Raw genomic sequence first — 7,373 nt, forward strand, 5'->3', positions numbered from 1 at the left:
CCCAAGTATATTCAGTCATGGCTGATACGACTGCTCTCAACACAGGAAAAAAAGTCCGGAGAATACTCGACTGGTCAATTATTTTAATGATGAAATTGGTCATGATATTCATACCATTGAATTCATGTTCCACATCAACGAAATATATCTTTCCCATGTCATTTCTTTTGTGGACGGCGCCAAGAAGGGTCCCGGAGCAATGCAAGATGGGGCTTTGCTTAACCAGATAGCAAGACTAGACAAGCCCAGTACTGAAACATTAACACCAACTATTATTACGCAATAACAGCTTCCAAGAGTGGAAAAATACAGAAAAACTTTTATCTTGATCACCTGATCTCTGTTCATCAAGAGAAAATAGACCAAAAATCAGATTTTTTTAAATAAGTTTTTTTCTGAAGCAGATAGACCTTAATATTCTCTACATCGGGTATAGGAAACCGACCCTTCTGCGCATTTTGATACTAATTTTGTCGATCTATGATGAGCGGTTCCGGAGATACGGCCAAATTTCGAGATTTTGAGGCCCAAAAATTTCAAACCTCGTGGACCACCTCAATATGACGTCATAATTGAAAAAAATTTGGGGTGTAAACTTTTTTCCCCAAATACCACCAGATGGGACCCCAGGCATTTTGAATTTCAAAAATGGTGAAAAAATGAAACACCCTATGATACATATTTTACAATCTTGAAGGTTAAAAGAGTTATGAACAAAAATTCAATCAACAGAAGAACCACAGATACAATCTAGGCTTCTAGAGTCTCATATTGCCCTAATGCACTGTCCCCCTTTGCCCTAATACAGCTGTCCCATTTTGCCCCAAAGTAGGCCTATAGCCTTTAGAAAATAACATCTACTGAAACCTGTAAAGTTTTAGGTAAAAGTTGCTTTTGTTACCAACAAATACTGTCTCAATGTCTAAGATAAAAACAAACCTACCAACAAATTCGCTTATGCTAACGAATGTGGTAGCTACTTTTCCATCTCTTATAACAAACCATGCCAAAACACATTTTGCCTCCTCACGACACGCGTTGTGCTCTGCCAGTCGCCATTTTTTTTACAGCAAATACAGTTTATAGTTGCCTAACTAGTGCTTCCGGTTAGAGGGAGCCAAAGAATACAAAACGTGAGAAATCGCGATGTCTCGCTTTGCCCCGTCTTCCCCTACTATGACATCTTGATTGCGAGTTTAAATAATTTCGAAATGAGATGTGTTTTTATCAGACTTATTGATTGTGTTGTGTTGGTAGTCAACTAAAATCAAGCAAAGTTTGTAACAAATCAGCAACGTTTCTGTGATTGCCAGTTCGTTGTTTTAAAGTTATTATTGTCATATTCTGTCTGCTTGCTGGTGTATTAGCTTATATACAGAAATAACATATACTATTTGATACTTCCCACTATGATTAATCAGTATAATCACTGATCGTTTTAATGTATTTTCTTGTAAAAATATTTTCACTTTCACGCTAATTAAAACGACAGCAAAAATTAATGTGCATGTGCTGATTTATCAGACCCTCAATTTTGTTGTATGATAGCTGCGTGTAAGTGTCTTTTGTAATGTTCATATTTTGAAGAGCCATTAGCCTAATTGGAAAGCACTGTGGTTTAAGCACATACCGTATGCTCGAAAATCACTTATTTTAAGTTTCAAACATTCAAAATACTTCATTTAATTAATAAACTGCTAATGTATAATACCGTTTGCCTACCCTGATTTTGATGCTTTTTCTGATTTAGCAATTAACTTCGACTTAGCAAAAGCACAATGGCGTTGATTACAGAGACAATCTCCTGCATAGGCCTAATCCACACAAGCATGATTTCAATTTTGCTTCAGACTTAAAAGGAGTGTAGGCTAGTAGCCTACTCACACCAGATATCCTTGACTGACATAAGCGCATGCAACTATAAATGCTTGTCAAATTCAAATCCTTCATCAAGGAACTTTAATGACATGGAAAAGATGGGTGCGAGTTTCTATTTTTTGTGCCAAAACTAATGTCGAGGCCTGCCCTCGTGGCTATGGAGACTTGAAATAGGCTACTTGTAGAGAACGATACAGTAGGCTAAACACACAAATTCGCCCCCAACAAAAGAAAAAAATGGCAAAACTAAAAACAACCGTCTAGAAGCAAACTCATAGGTCAAGACCAAGATGATGCTAACAAAGTACGGTAACACGGCAGAGGACAATAAATCATTGCACTCTGGGCAAATTTTAATCAAAAGTTAGCACTCGGGGGAAATCCATTTTTAAGCGTTTTGGATTTGTGTTTTTGAGCAAAAAAAAAAAATTGAAATAAGCCGTAGCCTAACTGTTTTAATAGTTTGTAACGTTGGCTATTGTGCTATAACTCAATTGGTTAAGCCTTAAGCGCCTGACTTTATGGACAAAAAAACTTCAAAATCTAGGCTAGTGGAACTTTAGGATTGTGTGCTTGAGCAAAGCGTTTGCAGAACAGCTCTCCATCCAATGCTTTTACCTTATGGATCAGTGATTCCCAACCGCGGCTCTTAGAGCCGCATGCGGCTCCAAGCTAGCCTTCTTGCGGCTCTCATTGACCCCTGAAAATCCCACAAAAAAAAAAATCTATTTATAATAATTAGGGCAATTCTTTTTTGACTTGTCAAAATTATTTATGAAGTCAAAATTGTTTACAAACTGCATAGTCGTTGTGTCGTAGAGGTTGCACTGTCAGTGAACTTTTCATTTTACATCTTACACCAGGGGCACGTGTACCCTTTGGGGGTACGAAGCACCAAAGCAGGGGGTACGACATGCAATGTGAAATTATAAATCACATCCTATTGCAGTTAATGTGGCCACTGCTCCTGATAATTTACCATTGGAGTTGCTAAACATGCAGTCAGATATCGAGCTCAAATAATTATTTCAAAGTGAAGACCTACTTAAATTTTGGAGTCGAGTTCCAGAGGGAAAGTATCCCAACTTGAAAACCAATGCCCAGAAAAACGCCTCTGTATTTGGATCAACTTACGTATGTGAAGCACTTTTCAGCACATGATCCGAATCAAAAATAAATATCACAATCGGTTGACCGATGACCACCTCAAGCAGCTACTGCACTGCATTATCTGCAATTGCGCCTCGCTTTGACAAACTTGTTAAAGCTCAAGCCAATGCCAAGTTGGACATTAAACTGATTTGTGTTATTTTTCTTGTTAGTGTGGCTATTCGTTGGTACATGCTTTCATGCTTTAAAATTTTCGTCAAAACTACTTGAGTGTTTTCATGCGGCTCCATACGCACTCTGAAGTTTGAAATTCGGCTCCGACACCAAAAAAGGTTGGGAATCACTGTTATGGATGGAATCATTCACAGACAATATTTCCATCAACAAGCGGAAACCACTCTGTCAGTCTCCGTCACTACACTTACGCCACTGTTTCAAAAGAGCTTTATCGAATAATGCCAAGATTTAGCTAAGCTATCAAACAAGCTTTCTAAGGATAAAGATTCAATCAATAAGGCTCATAGAGTCATAGGCCCACACATCGTAGGCCTACTAGGCTACGCATTTCACGCAGGGGATTTCACGAAACAAATTAGCATATAATAATTTTGCCATATGTGTACTTTTCTTCTCTCAAGCCTACACTAGCGAATTCTACTACCGTAGGCTACATCAACTGTGATTCTTTGTGAAGTGTTGAAGATAAGTGCGCTAAAATTTGCACAATGTATATTTTGAATAAGTAAAACCAGGCTGCCTGTAATAAATTGAACAAGCGAAACGAGTTATATCCAGGGGCGCCGGAAGGGGGCAATGGTGCTCTTTTAAGATCATCTCAGCTACTGCATATTTTGCAATATAGCCTAACAATTTCTGCTGATTTTTTAAGCCTAATTTTACTCTTTCATTTTTGACTCAAAATAATATTCACGACACAAAATTCTGTATCATAGTAGGTTAGGCCTACATCATTATAACACAACATGATGCCCTTCGGTGTCATTGTTCTTTGTAGGCTATACCAGTATGTAGTTCTTGTATCATTATTCGATAATGAGCTGATAGATGAACATTATCGCAATATCTTATATTAAAACTTTAAAAAAAAATTGACCTTTCAGTCTACCTTTCAGCAACAAAAGTGCCTTTTTTATTATCCTGCTCCTGCCCCTCTCCCAGTCAAAAATCGTTCCGGCGCCCCTGGTTATATCCTAATATACATTGGAATTCGTCACCTCAAGGAGACGTATGAGACGAACTGACGAAGTTATGCAAGCAGGTCAAAACTATAGGAATTGTGCCGGAACTGACAAAATGTTACGAATAAGGCAAACTGACGAATTCTACTAATTTAATATGAGATTGAGTAAGCGTAAAGAAAAAAATTTACAATAACGTAGAAAAATTACCCATTTTGCATTGATTTTAGAGGTACGTGACCAAGTGTCTTCTGGATCTACTGTTGTTTGTGCTACAGGCAGTGGCGTAGCTAGGGAATGTGCCGCCCGGGGCGGATTCAGATTTTGCCCCCCCTTTAAGAAAAAGCATGTGAAAATGAAATGCGTTTTTTTATCAACACTGCAATACGCAACGTGCTATTTTCAATTTGTGGTGTAAAGTCAGACGAACGTACCATTATCAGTAGCGTAGCCAGGAATTGTGAAAGGGAGAGGTTTTGACGGCCGGCGGGCTTCGCCCGCCGGCGTACTCGCGGGGGGCCTGGGGGGCCTCGGCGGGGGGTCTGGGGGGGCCTCCTCCAGAAATTTTTAAAAATTACTTTGAATTTGGTGCATTCTGAGAGCATTTTCAATAAAAATGTGGGTATGAATATTCCTGTAAAATGGTGCTGTCCGGTGGCATAGCAAAAGAATAAGATCATGTTTTCTTCGGCATTTTTCGAAAATAAAGCTGAAGTCTTTATGTTTTCTTGTTGCTAATTCCTGACTGAGATATTTGAATGTTTGGTATTGGCAAAACTAGCTCTTTTAATGCAGTTTCGTTTAAAATTAGGCAAACTTTTTTTTAGAGACATAGGTTGATTGCTTTTTTTTTGCGAGATTATTACAGTTTTATTATTTATCACTTTTCTCCTTGGTTGATCCAAAAAACGATCTTATTCCGGTAAGTCACTAACTTTTATGTTTTAAAGTTAACCCAAAGTTTAAAAAATGTAACGTCATAGACGTCATACATCTTAATGACTGTCAGACAAAAAGCTTTGAGACAAAGAAGTTACTTTATTTCTGATATATTCAAGTTTTGTATAACGAATCACTGGAATCGGGTATAGGCTATAAAAGGTTAGTGCAATTTTTCACAGCTGTAGATATTGCGGTGTTTCCATCGACTGCACGAGTTAGCTGGATACCATGGATACTGAACATTTGTAGAGCGGTCACACCCTGCTATATGAATTATGAAAGGTCATTCGAATTATAAAGCATAATATGACACACAAGTTCTTACTCATTTTAAAAGATAAAGCACCAGAATTGCTTTAACATGTCGAATTAGTAGAATCATGCTTACAGCTAACAGCTATGAAAAATTCATCAACACAAGCAATAAGAATGCAAAAAATCATTGATAGGCCTACTGATGAAACTAAAGGGAAAAAGGAAGTCGACGAACCTTTTCACACATCTTGTTAATGACATCCTCAACAGTTGGGACCAATTTTCTATACAGATTAAGCAAAGCCAAACCATTTAATCGGTTTTCAGAGATTGAATTTCTTAAATAAGTTTAAGTCTTCGAAGAGCAGAAAAAGATCTTTCATTGGTGCAAGTGGTAGGCTAACTGGAAGAGTAGCCAGAATGCGGAGTAAAATATTAATGTTTGGAAACGTTGACTGCTGGCAAAATGGCAATGCACTTACAGCACTTTTTGGCAAGCTGGTTTGGGAAGAATTGAAAAGACATCGATAGGCCTACCACATATAGGCTACGCAGTTCAGATATAATAGCAAGGGCGTTTATACACGGCAGATCTGCTTCGTAAAATTCAAAGAGTGATTCAGTTTTCTCCATTTAGTTTTTCTCAAAAGGGGGGGTTGAAACCGCCAACCCTCCCCCCCTTTGGCTAGGCCACTGACCACTATAATTTAGTAATATACTGAATGCAAAAGCACAAAAACTGCTGCAGAATTAAAATAATCAATTTGTAACCTTTTACAAGGCTACCCAAATTTGAAGAGCATGTTTCCGCCTCTGCTTAATAAAGGCTAGTAGGAATTTTGTAACGTATTAAAAACATAACGGCAGAAAAATTCATGAAAATTTGAAACGTTTTTAGATATTTAAGATGTTTTGACAGGGCCGGATTTAGCAGTAGGCAGAGTAGGCAGTTGCCTAGGGCGGCAAATTATTGGGGGCGGCAAAGTATACGAATAATAATACGAACACTGATAAATGATAATACTGTACGTGAATATAATAATTCACAACAGATATATAGGAATTAATAAATATGTTATCACATCACACACATTTATAAACAGTGCGGCAAGTTATGTATGGCAAGTCATCGCCCCTAGAGTAGGCTACTTCACGTTTGATTGGTTTTCAACAATATGTGCTGCTTAGCGCTTGTTTTATTTTTCTGTCTCGCTTAGTATGGAGGACTAGGGTTTGTCTGTGCAATTTTTATTAATCTTTGTTCGGTTTGTTTCACTGTTAGTAAATTTAAAGGAGCCTAGAAAAAATGTTTTTAATCAATGTTAGGTTGATGGAAAAGTTGCAGGCTATTTTGTGTACTTGCCTTGATGCTTAAAGTATGTAAACCATGAATGATCGCATGAATGATCTCATATTTTTGAGGATTAACTCATGTTTAGGCCTACTTGTTTCTACAGACTTTGAAGAAATTATTGATTTGTTTACAAGAGAAAAAGCCCGCCGCAAGCGATTTTAAACAATTAGTTCATTATGCAATGACATTCATTGATGTATTCAAATAAACAGTGCAAATAACTTTTTTGTAAGGAATTGAAAATATAAATCGTAGCGCACCATCGAAAAAAATTGTTTGGGGGGCGGCACTTTTCGTATCTGCCTAGGGCAGCGCTTAGGCTAAATCCGGCCCTGTGCAGTTTTGAACGTTGCCATTCTGTTTGCTTTTATTTTTCGTGTACTTTTGCATTATCAAAAAAAAACGTCCTGTCTGAAAGCCCCGCCCCCCAGGCGTGCCGCCCGGGGCGGTCCGCCCGCCCCCCTAGCTACACCACTGGCTACAGGCCTTTTTGGGCTCCATTTTACAACTTGCGAAAAAACAAAATTGTTCTGGTTTAAAATGTAACGTAAAAATTATGTTGGTTTAAAACGTAAAATTTATGTTGGAAACATGATAGCAGACGAGTTGAGGTTTTGGCAGCTGCCACTCAAGTC

This window comes from Aplidium turbinatum, chromosome 9, assembly GCF_918807975.1.
Source record: "Aplidium turbinatum chromosome 9, kaAplTurb1.1, whole genome shotgun sequence".
Classification (NCBI taxonomy): domain Eukaryota; kingdom Metazoa; phylum Chordata; class Ascidiacea; order Aplousobranchia; family Polyclinidae; genus Aplidium; species Aplidium turbinatum.